Source organism: Sus scrofa, chromosome 6, assembly GCF_054392235.1.
Source record: "Sus scrofa isolate SSC_HxYL_T2T_F1_AM1 chromosome 6, Sscrofa_HxYL_maternal_Yorkshire_Landrace_v2.0, whole genome shotgun sequence".
NCBI classification, from domain to species: Eukaryota; Metazoa; Chordata; class Mammalia; order Artiodactyla; family Suidae; genus Sus; species Sus scrofa.
Genome location: NC_139388.1, coordinates 160,377,892 through 160,393,741, shown reverse-complemented (window position 1 = coordinate 160,393,741; position 15,850 = coordinate 160,377,892). Strand labels below are relative to the sequence as shown.

General features: G+C 48.3%; 1 long non-coding RNA gene across 12 annotated transcripts in view; it reads right to left on the bottom strand.

Moving 5' to 3' along the window:
* The window catches only part of LOC102158676 (uncharacterized), a 434,799-nt gene that overhangs the window by 384,333 nt on the left and 34,616 nt on the right, over nt 1-15,850 (bottom strand). For 6 of the 12 annotated variants that reach the window (XR_014808246.1, XR_014808247.1, XR_014808245.1 and 3 more), the window contains one exon: nt 9,066-9,508. The exons of the other annotated variants lie outside the window; for them this stretch is intronic. This is a non-coding gene — a long non-coding RNA (uncharacterized LOC102158676). The remainder of the gene's footprint in view (nt 1-9,065; nt 9,509-15,850) is intronic. 12 annotated transcript variants of the gene reach the window in all.

Below are 15,850 nucleotides of genomic sequence, written 5' to 3'. Positions count from 1 at the left end.
CAAGCCCTGCACCTCCACGCATCCTCAGGGAATGCTGCAGGGTGACTGCTGCCATGGATGTTTCAAAGACTCCAAAATGGGGCTCTGGGCCCCATCCCCATCAGCGTGATGGAAGGATGGAGCTGGAACAGGGAGTTGGGAGGATTAAGCAGCTCTCCCACTGAGAGGCCAGGCAACCTGTGTTAAGTAAATCCTCCTACTGTATTAAGCCTGAGCCCACAGATCAGCCGCAGCCTGGAACAGATGTAACACAATGGGACACTTTCTGGGCCTTGGTCCAATGAAGGAGCTAAAACTAGATGGTGCAGGGGCACATGGCACTTGTCACTCTCTCCCTCATGTTATTCATAGAGGCAGTGGGGCGTCTTGACAAAACCATGAGCCAAAAGGTCTAGGTGGGCCCCACGTTGGCACTTGCCAACTGTGTGACCTTGGGTGGGTTACTTCACTTCTCTGGGCCTCGGTTCCTTCAACAGAAAACGAGGGCTTGTGGTATGGGTTTCACAGAATCCTGAAGGAGTCATTTCCTCAAAGACCATGTGCAGGAAACCCAAACGTGACTGGCCCTGGCTGGGATGAAGACCTGGCTCCAATGTCACCTCCTATCTGTGGCTCCCCTCACTCTTCCTCTTCCTCTGTGCTTCGTGGCTTCTTGCACCTGCTTCGATCTTTACACTCAGTCTTTGTAGTTTCTCTCCTTTTAACAGTGGCTTCTCAGAAACAGGGGTTCTATGGTTATTTATCTTTGATTTCCCACACCTGGCCACGAAGTATGTATCAAATAAAGGCACATTGTAACTGATGTCCCCTCCGGGATCATTACGTGGTGTGTTTATCAACATGCCCCATCTCCCCTCCTGGACTAGATAGCCGGAGAGCAGCGACCAGATGTGTGTCTCATTCATGTATGACCAAGGCACCAGGCCAGACACACAGAGGGTGTTCAGGTTGCTTGTGAAAAGGAAGAAGGAAAATGAGAAAGGGAGAGAAAAAAGTGGGGCCCCCTTTCCTGACAGCAGCCTGGCCAGTCCTCCAGCCCACGCCGTGCTGGGCAGACCCACACTCTTTCTTCCCCCTCTGAGAGCGAGGCCCAGCTATTTTCTTAGTCCCCCTGGACAAAAACTCTACACAATTCACAAGACCCACTTATGGTTTTTCTTTCCAGCAGGACTTTCCCGTGTGATGTTTAATGACTCAATCAGTCACCCAAAGGTTACAGTTCCTACGGAATTGTCGAGGTCATGAGCTAATCCCTTCCTGGCTCCAACATGCAGGAAGACCCCCTGTACAAATCTCCATAAAGATGGGTGGGGAGGACCTCCTCCCATCCATTTCCCCCACTTAGACACAACCTGCTGTTCTCAGCCTCTGTGTCTCTGCCGTGCTCTCCCCTTTCGCCTGAAATGCCTTTGCTCATCCTCCAAGCCATACCCTCACCCTCTACGATTCCTAAACCACCAGCCTTGCCACAGCCAATTCGCCCAGCCGACTCCTCCTTCTCCTTCGAAATCCAACTCAAGTGTACCCTCACTAGAAGGGGGCAGTCTACACAGCAGGCATGCAGACACGTGGTTAGGAACACAGGTTTTAGAGTTGAACCTCAACACTAGCATAGATGAGACGTGCGACTTTGGGAAAGCCACCTCCCATTTCTGAGCCTCCTTCGGCTCATCTGGAACATGGGAGTGTGAACACCTGCTTCACAGATGTGTCCTGAGAAAGTTGGTTACATTAAAGGGTTTGGCACAGAACTTGGCATGTGGAAAGCTCTCAATGAATGGCAGCGTGGTTGGATAGTCCATGGACCCCAGACTGAATTAGCTGCCCACCCACCCCCACCGCCCCTGTACTTCTTGAGCATCCTGTGCTTATCCCAGCGGCTCATTGTTTATCTTACTGTTTTGATACCTGCCTATTATTTGGCCCTGCTAGATAGTAAAAAATCATTATTAAAAAATAAAAATAAATAATACACCATGGAGTAGTGGAACGATGGCAGCTTACTGGCAAAACGACCTGGCCCAGTTAGCTCCCTTAAGCACATGGTCTATCCTTCTAGGCCTCTACTTCTTCATCTGCAAAATGAAGATAAATCACACTCGGCCTACCTTGCAAAGTCCTTGGGGGGTCTTCACCTAGACCACAGGCAAAAGCGGGGCGCTGCAAACAGAGAAGAGCCCCGACATCACAGCTCCCTGCAGTAGGCCTGCCCTTCATCCACTCCCTTCTCAGTTTCAAGGCCCGCTTTCCCTCAGGCGGTTCAGGGGGCCTCCCTGACCCTCAGAGTCGTCATCTATCAGATGGACTAATAACCTCTGTCTGACCCACCCCACAATCTGATGAAATCACGAATACAAAAAACTTTGGGAGTTCCTCTTGTGGCTTAGCGGAAACGAACCTGACTAGCATCCATTCGGATGCGGGTTCGATCTCTGGCTTCACTCAGTGGGTGAAGGATCTGGTGTTGCCCTGAGCTGTGGTGTAGGTTGCAGACACAGCTCGGATCCAGCATTGCTGTGGCTGTGGCAGAGGCCGGCAGCTGTAGCTCCTATTCAACCCCTAGCCCAGGGAACTTCCATATGCTGCAGGTGTGGCCTCAAAAAGAAAAAAAAAAAAAAAAAAAAAGACTTTGGCAAAGGTTGACACTCTATATAAATGATAAAGCACTCTGTAAATGTGAGGAATAATTATTCTCTTTGTCATCATGAAGGATTATGCTCATTGCAGTAGAACTGGACTTGATCCCATGTCTGTTCCTCCCTATCTAGAAAGAAAGAAAAGACCCATGGAGATGGCCTCCAGGTATTCCAAACACGTGTGGAATCTCACTTTATTCGTGAGGTAACTCCACGTGCTGTGCAGGGAAAAACATGTTCCATCATTAGAGAGGAAGAAGAGAATAAGATTCTGGTTTGCCACTCATGTACCTACACTGTGACCTTGGGAAAAAGTTGCTGCCCCTCTCTGAGCCTCATTCTCCCCTTTTGTCCAATAAAGGGTTCAGATTCTCTTTCATTTAGGATGCTTATGGCTGCAAGGAAAAAAAAGCAATAATCAATAACGTTATCTGTTTTCTCATGTGCTGAAAAGCCCAGATGCGGCTGCCCCAGGTTGGGTAGGACAGTGTCTCAAAGGTATCAGGGCCACAAACCAGCTTCCATGTGATTTTTCTGGCCATGCCCACAGCATGTTTATTTCCCGGGCCAGGGACTGAACTCATGCCACAGCAATGACCTGAGCCACAGCAGTGACAACATTGGATCCTTAACTACCAGGCCACCAGGGAACTCCTCCATGTGATTTTTTTTTTTTTTTTTTTTTGGCTTTTTGCTATTTCTCAGGCCGCTCCTGCGGCATATGGAGGTTCCCGGGCTAGGGGTTGAATCGGAGCTGTAGCCACCAGCCTACACCAGAGCCACAGCAACGCAGGATCTGAGCCGCGTCTGCGACCTACACCACAGCTCACGGCAACGCCGGATCGTTAACCCACTGAGCAAGGGCAGGGACCGAACCCGCAACCTCATGGTTCCTAGTCGGATTCGTTAACCACTGCGCCACGACGGGAACTCCTGATTTTTTTTTCTAATGGTGTTAAGAGAACTCCTGTGACTCCAAACTTCACACATTCACTCAGTAATGCCCAAAGGCAAGAGACGATCAGGGTTTGTCTTGAGCTGCTTCTTAGGAAGAGAGTATGGAGAACTTTCTCAGATAAGCCCCTTGTATTTCATAAGGGGGTGGGCAGGGACATGACGAAGGATCATACGTCCCTTTTCTAAACACATCAGGAAAAAGGAAAAGGAGTTACCAAATTGAGCAGCAAAATCAGTGTTTTGACAACAAAACCATCACAGAAGTGGCTGCTGGGTAGACAACCCTCAGGTCTGACAGAGACTCTGGGTCTCTGAAGTCCATTCAAAGTCCCCAAATGCAATGCTGAGATGAGCCCAAGGTGGCTGTGACCACCCCCGACTCCCACCCTCCCCAGTCTCCAAGTCCTGCCTTGTTCCTACTCGGTGGAGCTGGGTGGGAGGTGGTGCTGGTGAGAGAACCAGGACCCCACAGCCATGAGCTGCCCTCTGGCCCACAGGCACCCCCATTCAGGCAGGCACTACCTCTGGCAGCTTTCTGGACTCTATTTCTGAAAACATCCTAGCCCACCAGGCCCAGAACTGATGACACCTTACTTTCCTTCCTGCATCTTCACATAAATAATCAGAAACTGATAAGAATGACTTAAACAAAAATAGAAGTCTATTTTTTTTCTCATGGAAGAGGTCCAGAAGAAGGCAACTTAGGATCTATGGCCTTTAAGAACCCAAGCGCCTTCCATCTTTCTGCTCCTCCATCCTCAGCATACATCTACCCTCAAAGTTCTCTCATAGTCCAAGATTGCTTCTGCAATTCTATTATCATCATGCTCCATTCTAAAAGGAAAATTTTTTAAAAAGACCTATGTCTTCCATATCCCCTTCCCTTTTTAAGGGGCTTTCCTCACATCCCACCCCAAAACTTCATCTTCTATCTCATTTGGCCAATACCTAGTCACAGGGCCACCCCTTGCTTCTAAGGAGGCTGGGAAATGTCCTTTTTAACTGGGCATCTTGCACTCTCCAATTCACTAAAATCAGTATGCAAGATGAAGAGAATGGGTATCAGGCAGGTGGTTAGCAGTCTCCAGGGTTGATCATCAGAGAGTAACACAAATTCTAAATAGAAAATCTGGGCAGTTGACATACTACCCAAAGCAAACTACAGAGTTAATGCAATCCCTATCAAATTACCCATGACATTTTTCATTGAACTAGAATGATCCTAAAAGTTATATGGAACCATAAAAGACCTAGAATTGCCAAAGCAATCTTGAGGAACAAGAAGAAAGCAGGAAGCATAACCTTTCCAGACTTCAGACAATACTTTAAAGCTACAGTAATCAAAACAGCACGGTATTGGCACAGAAAGAGTCATATGGATCAATGAAACAAAATAGCCCAGAAATAAACCCACACACCTACAGTCAATTAATCTTCAACAAAGGAGGCAGGAATATACAATGGAAAAAAGGGTCTCTTCAGCAAGTGGTATTGGGAAAGTTGGACAGCTGCACGTAAATCAATGAAGTTAGAACACACCCTCACAATGTACACAAAAATAAACTCAAAATGGCCTAAAGACTTAAATATAAGACATGACACGATAAAACTCCTAGAAGAGAACATAAGCAAAACATTTCCTGACATAAATCGTAGCAATGTTTTCTTAGGTCAGTTTCCCAAGGCAATAGAAATAAAATCAAATACAAACAAATGAGACATAATCAAATTTATAAGCTTTCATACAGCAAAGGAAACTATAAACAAAATGAAGAAAACAACCTACAGACTTGGAGAAAGTATTTGCAAAATAATGTAACTCACAAGGGCTTAATTTCCAAAATATACAAACAGCTCACACAACTCAACACCAAAAAAACAACCCAATCAAAAAATGGGCAAAAAGACCTAAATAGACATTTCTCCAAAGAAGACATACAGATGGCCAATAGGCACATGAAGCGATGCTCAACATCACTAATTATTTTTGTCTTTTTAGGGCCGCACCCATGGTATTTGGAAGTTCCTAGGCTAGGGGTCAAATCGGAGCTGCAGCTGCTAGCCTACGCCACAGCCACAGCCACAGCCACAGCGCCACATCTGAGCTGCATCTGCAAACTTCATTGCAGCTCACAGCAACGCCAGATCCTTAATCCACTGAAAGGGGACAGGGATCAAATTTGCATCCTCTTGGATACTAGCCAGTTTTGTTTCCACTGAGCCACAACGGGAACCCCCTCACTAATTATTAGAGAAACGCAAATCAAAACTATAATGAGGTACCACCTCACTCCAGTCGGAATAGCCACCATTTTAAAAATCTACAAATAATAAATGCTGGACAGGATGTGGAGAAAAGGGAACCCTCCTACACTGCTGGTGGAAATGTAAACTGGTACAGCCACTATGGAAAACAGTATGGAGAATACTCAAAAAACTAAAAATAGATTTGCCATATGATCCAGCAATCTCACTTCAGGGCGTATATCCAGAGAAAACTGTAATTCAAAAAGACATATGCAGTTGAGTTTAGAGTCAGTTGAAAAAAAGCCCAAGAAAACACCCATTATGATAGATGGTGCTAAATTCCATGTTAAGGAGAAATACAAGAAAGGGGAACTTGGAAGAGAGGCACCTCTGCAGGTGGGGGACCTCAGAGGCATCATGGGGCTGCTTGAAGGATGAAGGGGAGCTTGAGTGCAGGAGAGGCTGGAAAGTTTGGAAAGGAGGCCAGCATGTGCAAAGGTGTGACCCTGCAAAAACAGCACAGGGTGTTCTGGAAACCTTTTCCCAGTATGCACTGATATCAGGTAAGGCTCCAGTTTCTGGCCTTTTATAACCAGCTATTTATTTGGCTCATCTGAACTCAAACAGATTGGAGGTTGGATATCAGCTCCACCAGCTAACAACAAGAGCTCAAGCTAGGGGTTTAACCTTGAGCCTGAGCTTTACCCTCAGCATGAGCTTCAGCGACCTTGTCTCTACATGCCCTGGGCTCTGTAGGCTAAGTGAGATCTCCTGTATAAACATGCCAAACGTGGTGCTGATACAGGGTGAATTTGCAGTCCAGATTTCTCCATTCCCTCCTCTTCTCCAGGGCTATGGGGTGACCCTCATAGGTTTTAGGAACCAGGAAGAGGAGACAGTCACCAGCCAATGGCATAAGGAGGGCAACAGTGGTTTCTGTGTTGATGACATTTGTAAGTGCAAACTGGAACAAGAAAAAAAATCAGGTGAGAGAAACCATGATTCCTGCCAAGGCTTAGACTGCATTGCTCACCCTGGGGAAAGCAGCTGCAAAGAGCTTTCAAACAGGGGAAAGGTCAACCCGTTGTAAGAGAATAAGCTGCCAAAGCTTGTGGCCCTGGGCCCTCCTTCCTCAATTCCCATGACCCCCTGTGCTGGTTTCCTCCTTGGAGATGGGAAGGTGACCCCTGCCCTGCCAGGCTGTCTGGGCTCTGTGCAGGGGGTTTGGAGAGTGTAAACTCCAGGCAACCCTGATGAGGAAGGTTGTTTTCGTCCCCCTCCCTCTGCAGGCTGGTGTCATCTCAACACTGCCTCCGCACCGGCCTGCGCCCAAAGCTCTCCTTCCTTTTACTTTCCAAATCCCTTGCGTCCTTCACCACCACACATCCAGGAGGCCCGTCCTGGTGGTTCTGGTCTATGCTGATCCCTGTGCCCTTGAGACACCATCAGACACCACACCACCAGACAGTCACTCTCTCTTCTGTTTCTTTTTTCTCTTGGGCTCCATCCGCACCCCACTTGAAAAAGACCATCTGAGCTCCCACGACCCTGAAGCAGCAGCATCTCATCCACCAGGAACGTGTTAAAGATGCAAAAATACACCCTGAGGGGTGGGGCTAGCCATCTATGCTTTAACGAGCCTACAGGTGATTCTAACACCTGCTCCCGGTTCAAGGACCAGGGCTCCCAACAATCCTGTCTCCTAAGAAGGGAATGGCAAAAATAGTGACAGCCCCATCACAGAGCACTTATTCTTTCCTTCAGCAATATCACAGCGCGCCAACTTCCGGGAGATGGGAGGAAGAGCGGTTCATCCCCTATTCACCCTATAATTTACCCCACAGATGTTATTGAGCGCAGCCCATGTACGTTTCCAGCTGAAATTCACACATCTGAGTTTGAGGCCGGGCTCACAACACATTGCCAGAAACGCAAACATGGGGTGACAAGGTCTCCAATGGGGAAGTGAGATGAGATGGATGATGGAGCTGGGTACCAGCTCTGCCTGCAGGTGGGGGCAGTTCCGGTTCCGGGAGAAATGCTCTAGGTGTCTGGGGCTCCGACCCCCTCCCATCCCCCCACACCGGAGGCTCCCACAGTGCAGGGAAGGGCATGGGGTGGGGCCCTCCAGCAAACACCATGACACATGTTTCATATTATATGCAGCATTCTTTGTGAGAGCCCCAGTGAAAAATACACATGGCTGGCCATCCCTTTCTCGGGAGGAGGGGCACAGGAAAGGGGATTTGGGCTGCTGGCTTTATCAAAGGTTAGAAACAAAGCAGAGGCTCTGAGCGTGTTAGAAAAACAAACTGTTTGTTCTTGGGCTTCTCATTTGAAGGAGTGGGAGATACTCTGGGTCTCGTCGAACACCGGAGGAGCCCACCTGGGTCTCCATACAATGGTAGCAAGTGCCTGCCATTTGGCCTCGCCAGTCTCAGCTCCTTGCTGAGTGGCATTTAGGGGAGCTGCCCGCCTGGCTGTGTTTCTATGTCCTCAGCTCAAATTTGAGGATAACATTTCACCTCAAAGGGAAAACACTATAAAGACGCTGTGAAATGGCATTTGCAAGAGGACTCTTTGTGAAATATATCCCTTGAAAGGGATTCTTACTGTCATTATTACATGTAGAAAATTCAGAAGGAACCATTGCCCCCCAAAATTGTCAGGCAGCAAGAGACAGTGGAAGAAATATCACTCTAAAGACATACAGAGCTGGATATAAGCCCTGCCTTCACCACTGACTGGCTGTGTGGCCTCAGGCAAGCTACTTCACTTCTCTGAGCCTCAGGAGTCTCATCTAGAAAACAGGGGTAGAAATACTCCTCACCAGGTGCGGTTGCTGCAAGGACTACCTCCTACCCTCTGCAAATGTCCCTGACCCATAGAAGGTGCTCCAGACAGGTGGGCATGGCAGCCCAAGGATGCTCAAGCTGGCAGACCACGCGCCAGCCCCGCAGTCAGCTCTGCTGGCTGCCTCCTCCCCCTGACAATACTCTGAGAAGCTATTCTTCATCCCTAGAGCCCTGGCCGCCTCCCCTCGCCACCTCGATCAAGTTACAGGCCCATTTGTTTTCTCCTCACAAAGCGCCGCAGTCTGCCAGCTTCTCCCCCTTCTCCTTCAGCCGGGCGAGCTGGGCCAAGAGTTCAGCTCTTAGTAGCACAGCCCCAGCACTCCTCATTAAGGCACACAGAAAATGTCGCAGCTGGCCCCGTGTCCGTTACCTTGTGTGTGTCTTCATCAATTTCCAGGTCCCTGGAAGCAGTTCCCAGCATCCATTTCTCTTCAGCTGCATAAGTTCCCTAAAGGGGGAGGGAGTTTCATTCAAAGCCAGCAGGTGTTGGTGAGAAAACGATCCCAGGCAGAGGGTGCAAGAACTGATGTTTAAAACCACTTCCAAAGTCCCAAGCTCCTTTTATGTGCATCAAGTCTCTGCAAGAGCATCACCTTTCTGGGGACCCCTTCTTGACCCCCCAAGATTCAGTGAAGTCCCCAATCCTTGATGCCTTAGCAATCTGCATTTCTTCTTTTAGGACTCACAGGCTTGTCAGTTGAATCTTTCTTCTTCAGTAAGCTTCAGGAAGGGTTTGATCAAGTCTATCTCATTCTTCGGTGCTTTTTTAGCACAGACCACAATGCTGACAAGGAGTAGGTGCTTAACAGATACCTATTCAAAGAATGAATAAAACCTCATGACAGTGCTATAAGGTAAATATTTTCATTTTCCTGATCATGCAGAGAAGGCAACTGAGACTCTGAGAGGTGACATGTCTTACCCAGGCTGACACAGCCAGTAAACAGTTGAGCTAAGATTCGCTGCATTTGATTTATGTTAAGAGCAGGATGGAACTGTTAACAAAGGCAATTTAACATAAATTAAAGACATAAAGAAAGCTGAAACTGTTTGCCCAGCATTCCCTCTCCACCCCCAACACAGCATGACTTGTACAAGCAAGAAGGTTCTGTGAGCTGAGTGCAACCCACACAAGGCAGAGGAAAGGAGACAGGGGCGGCCCTTGTCCCTCAGCTGCGGGGACTGGATTCTCGGACCCCCTCCCGCTCGTCCCCACCAGCACAGGACTTGGATAAAAAGTCTCAGGAGAACAAAGACCACATTTTCCGCTGTGAGGCAGAGAGGCCAGCACTGGGGAAACAATGGCCTTGCTGGGATCAAAGGGAGCTGGGCCCAGACTGGGGACAAAAGCTGAGCCCCAGCTTGATAGGAATGACAACCTGCTCTCCTTTTGCAAAGGTCTGGGGAGCAGCGCTCATGCGTGCAGGCCCTTTGAGGCCCACCCCACCTTCCTGCCTCACCTCCCAGCTCCCTCCTTCCGGAAGCGGCACAGCTCAAGGCATGCAGGCCATTCACTCTCCCCCCAGCCAGCCATGTTTTTTTCCCACTCTAGGCCCTTGCTCAAGTTTTTCCTCCGCCTGACCTGCGCTTCCCTCCTTTCCTCTTAAGTGCACATACTCAGGCTCCAGCGTTTCAGCTCACAAGTTGCCTCCCCTCTGCCCTCCGTGACCCTTTGAGGCCTGGATCAATCACACCCTGCTGTGTGATCGCCTGTTCCTGCCTCTAGTTACAGCACTGCTTACATGGAATTATTGCCTCCAGTGTCCCTACCTGCCTCCCCCAGAAGACATGACCACATGGAGGCCAAGGCAGTCTCTTCATGACTCTGTCAATGCATAGCCTAGCACAAGAGGAGACGGATTGGTAAACGTTTGTCAAATGAATGGGGTAGAGTGAGCTCTCCTAAGGAAGGCCTTGGGAACCATGTCTCTTGGACGAATCAAAATGTCTCTGTCCTCTCAATCTCCTTCACTGAATTTCACACAACAGATGTTCTTAAGGTGCCTCCTCCATTCAGGGCAAGGCTGGTGCTGAAATGAAATGGCCAGCGACACAAAGTCCCTGCCCTCGTGGAGTTTCCGTCTAAGGCCAAGGCCAGGGAGACAGATATTAATCAACTACAAAATATGCAATTATGATACGTACTAAGAAGGAAAAGCACAAGTCACGTCAATAAAAGAGTATATTAACTGGTGCCTCAATATCCGTCGAGAGCCCACCATTTGCCCAGAAGAGGCTCTGGGAGGGATACGTCAGAGAACTAGGCGTCCACTATGGAGATAACTTAGCTAGTCACAGGGGAAACTGGTCCAGGCTGGGAAGGCTTCCCTGAGGAAGTGACACCTGAGCCAAGATCTAAGGGCCAAACCATAAGGAGGAGGTAAGAAGGAGCAAGTGGAAAGACAGCTCTTTGCTGCAGTTGGCCATGGGATTGGGTTGCCTAAAGGAAAATATCAATGCCTGCACCCTGAAATGCCCACAGAGAACTCGGTAGCAGAGCAATCAGAATGTGTGAAGGTAAGACTCAAATGCCCTAAGAGACCCTGTACTTTGCCCAGGGTCACCCCCACGACTAGCAGATGGAGAAAAATGGAGTCCCTGGGGCCGTGGCTCCAAGTCTGATGCCTCACAACTGTCAGACAGATCGAGGAGAACCTTTTCCAGCCCAGAGGTGGGGCCCTGGGATTGGAGAGCAAAGCATCCCAGGAAGTGCCCCTCCGGAGAACCAGATTGGACCTGGAATTTCTTATAAAGGGCCTACACCGTTCCATGGCGAGGGTGACAATGCTGCCTTGGGATGCTGTGTTCATTCAGCAACCCCATACAGTTCGCAATGCCCTGTCACACAAATGGCCCCATTTCTTCTAGGAGCAAAGGTCAAACCCTGGGTTTCCATAAGACTGGGTTCTAATCAAGTCTTCTTATCAACTGTGACCTTGGACAAGTTCTTCTTCTCCTCTGAGCCTGAATGTCCTCGTTTGTCACTCGGGACCAAGGCTCCCTACTGGCAGGGATACAGTTAGGATGGTGTTTTATTATTAGTCATCTCGGGCTGCCATTACAAAGTGCCACCGACTGGCTGGCGTAAACAACAGACATTTATTATCTCGTTCTTCCGGAGGCTGGATGTTTGAGATTAAAGTGCCAAAGGAGTGGGTGTCCTCTGGGGCCTCTCTCCTTGGCTTGCAGACAGCCACTTTCCCTGTGGGTCTTCGCATAGTCTTCCCTGTGCACCTGCGTTCAAATGTCCTCTCCTTACAAAGACACAAGGCCTTTGGGATCAGGATGCACCCTAATGACCTCACTTAATATATATCTCTTTAAAGGCCGTGTTTTTAAACACAGTTAACTTCTGAGGTACTAGCAGGTAGAATGTCAAAAATATAAGTGGGGGGTGAGGCTCAACTCAGTCCATACCAGACAGAATTACATTTCGAGGCATCTGCATGATGCCTGGCACACAGCAGACACTGACTAGATGAGAGGAGTCACTGGCTTTGGCATCACCGGGAGGTGCCATGGGGTAAAAGACCACCAGGTCTCCCTTTTGTGCTTTAGTGGATACGAGTGGGCCACGAGGTACCTTAGCTTCTAACCCTGCCTTGCCCCCTGGATGAGCTTGGCCAACGCCCTGGCTCCTTCCCCTCAGTCACAACAGAGAGGCTGCACCCCCTAACGTCTACGTCCCTTTTCTTCTCACATAGTCATCGTATAAACAGAGGAAAAGGGAGTCCCCCGCACTGGCCACTCCAACAGCAGGACAGGAGAGAGACTACGCTTCTGCCATTTTCAGAACCAGCCACACCAGTGCTCACAGAGGGCTCAGCTTCCTGCTGCTGCTCCAAACATGCAGCCGAAGCACCCCCAGAAAACATTCTCTTCCTCCCACCTCCCCTACTACCCTCCCCAGCAAGCAGGAGACAGCATTTTTCCTAGAGGCCATCAGTTATAACATTATCAGTCCCAGAAGACATAACTTAAGAAGTTGACCTGATAAAACTCAACTGTGCCCAGGTCACCCGATTGAATCTCAGGCCAGACTCATTCAGCCGCCACCGCCCCTGCCCTGTCTGGCCCCAGCATGTCCTGGGACAGCTGATCCTCCAGGAGCAGGTGCCACAGCCAGAATACCACCTCTGAAGTCGCTTTCTCATGGTGTGTTTTGCTCAGTGACAGGCTAAAGAGGTTGTTGGTTTGGGGTTTTTTATAAAGACTATCTCAGCACATCCTATTTGCAATGTGAGCCCAGGCGGTTCCTACAGACAGGCTTTAGTCTATTGTATTTGCTTCCTCTTTGAGTCCAGTCGTATCAAGATAGTGACGCCAAAAGAGATGAGTGAGCAGAGGAGAGATGCTGAAATGGCACTTTGGCACAGCAGGAAAAAAAATGCCCAGTGGGTTTTGAAAAGACGCTTGTTGATCTTTAGGCCAGTGAGGCCCGATTTGGGAGTAGCCTTTTGGCTCCATTCTGACCCCCATATTTTGTACTGATTTTCAAAGTGACCCATGCTCGTTGCAGAAAATGAAGAAAACAAACATGTAAATAAAGAAGCACGATGTGCAGCACATACAGACACACACACACACTCTCTCTCTCTCTCTCTCTCTCACACACACACACACACACTCACACACACTAGTGCACACGAAACATAAGCCCATGATCTTAAGATAATTGTTGAGACCATTGTTCTCAGTGTTGGCATATATTTCACTTCGGTCTCAGTTCTTGTGGACCTGAGATAAAGCTTTATATCTGTTTGGGTTTTTTTTTTTTTTTTCAGTTTTATTGATGTATAGTTGACATATCTTGCTTGTTTTAGTTAGCATTTTTTCTTTTTTTTAAGAAAAATTTAATGTCTGCATAACATTCCATTAAATTGATGTACCGAGATGACTTCCATTCAATATAAGAAGAAAGTGTGGTGTCATGAGTTTGACATAAGACTTACCTACTGGTTGTGTGTCCTTGGGCAGGTCACTCGTGTTCTATGAGACTCAGATCCCACAGTTTAAACCACAAGAAGTGGAGCTGAGAATCAGGCGTAACGTACCTTTAGAATACAGTTTGGTGCATAGCAGGGCTCAAAAACTGGTCGCTGTTATTTTTAACACCAGACGATAGCTCTCCAACCCTGGAATGGTCCGTGTTGGATGTCCAGGCAGAGTTGGGATAACTGTCTATCGACCCAAGGGATGGTGGAGGCAGCCAGAGGGTAAGAAAAATGTGAGCTAGAGTTAGGAGCCCTGGACACAAGACCTTGCTCCATCACTTAGCAGCTGAGGCATAAGGACACACAACTTACCTTTTCTGGGCTACAGTCCCCTCCTTCATAAAAATAAGGATAATAACAATGCCCCTATCACTGGGCTACTGGGAGAGAGAAAAGAGTTTGCTGGTATACAAGCACTCCAAAAATTTCCTCCCAAGTCCATGAATTTTCTAATTATCATTTCAATTCAACAATGCAATGACCCTCCTGGGGTTGCATGGGGAAAATGAACTGTGCTTCTGATAAAACTGCTGCCTTCCAGCCCCCACCACCCTTCACAGCTGTGTACCTGTATTTTCCAGTGTTGCTTAAAGAGAGAGCCAGGATGACCAGCGCGTGTCTGGAGTTTGGAGGGGCTTACGACACTGCCTCTGGAGCTGTCTTTCATCTCCCAGGAATGTCGGCGATATTTACAGAGCAGATAGCACCTCGTCTCCAGAACTAGGTCAGAGGCCATCAGGACCCTTCCCCCAGCCTGTCATCTCTGGGTGAGGGACACTCTAAGGTTTTGGACAACTGACCCTTTCGGCTGGAATGCTGTGAGCTAAACCTGACACATCTTCCATCAATTTCCTTGGAAAGAAAGATCCCAGATGGATGCCTGCATTCATCCATCTGATCTCAGCCATCCTGGATGTCTTTGGGGTTTTACACCTCCATTGATCACCAGAGGGTGACTGGTGTCCTTCACTCAAATGCCCATGACATAAAGCTGGACCCTCCTGATCCTCAGTGCTCAGACTTCCATCCATCACTTAGGAACAAACAGGAACTGCATTCAGAGACAGAGGTGGCTTGCAGCAGCTTCACCCCCAGATATTCTGATTAGGTATCTTCTTAGCCACCATGACCTTTCCTCCTTTGAAGTCTTGGGATTTATATCAACCCCTAGCAGTCTCCTTACAGCAGAATCCGGTAGTTGAAAACTCCAAAGGCGAGTAGACCTGATCACAAATGCCAGTTCTGGCATTTGTTTGTGACATAAGACCAGCTGTTATGTGGATTAAATGAGATAGTCACTGTCTCATTTAATGGCCCACTGCCTGGGCCAGAGTAAACATTCTGTAATTAGCTGTTCTTTAGCTATTGTACTAGCTGCATGATTGTGGGCAATTCACCCAGCTCTTTTCAGCCTCAGTTTCCTCATCTGGAAAAACAGATCATCTACAAAAAGAGATTTAGAAGAAAGCAACAGGTTTCACCCTCTGAGCAGGCTAGGTTCCTTGTCTACATCTTTCACTTAGTAAACTGTGTTTCCTCGGCATGTTGTTTAAAGGAACCTCGGGGCTTCAGCTTCCTTTTCTATAAAGCACAAATGATAATACCCAGTTTTCAGGGTTGCTGAGAGAATGAGAGGTAATAGCTGGAAAGTTCCCACCATGAAGAGCAAATACAACATTACTCCTGATGGATGACTGGCAGCGTGACTACCACTTTAATGTTGGGTGGTAGCCATTTAAATTGGGCATCTGAAGCCACTGCCTTCTTCAAAGGGTGAGAGGGGGTCATCACCAGCCGGCATGGCAGCATGCGACACGGAGGCAGATGCTGTGGGGGCAGCAGATGCATCCCATAAATTCAGCTAGAACCGGGACTAAATTACACAACCATGAAACGCTTGGGTGGGAAGATGACCACTGTCCTATCTGTCCTTCCCAGCCTTCTCTGCCTCGGTTCAGGAGTGGAGCATTCGCCTAGAGTGGAATTCACAGAGCAGCCAACGTAAAAGAATCTCTTGACCTCTAGGTCTCAGCCCCTCTTCAAGCACCTTATTTATCCCCATCATTCATCACCTAAAAGCAGCTTTGTCACATGCCCCCCAGCTCAAAGAGCCTGAGTGGATCCCCAGCATCTCCCAAATGAAGTTCAAATTCAAGGCATA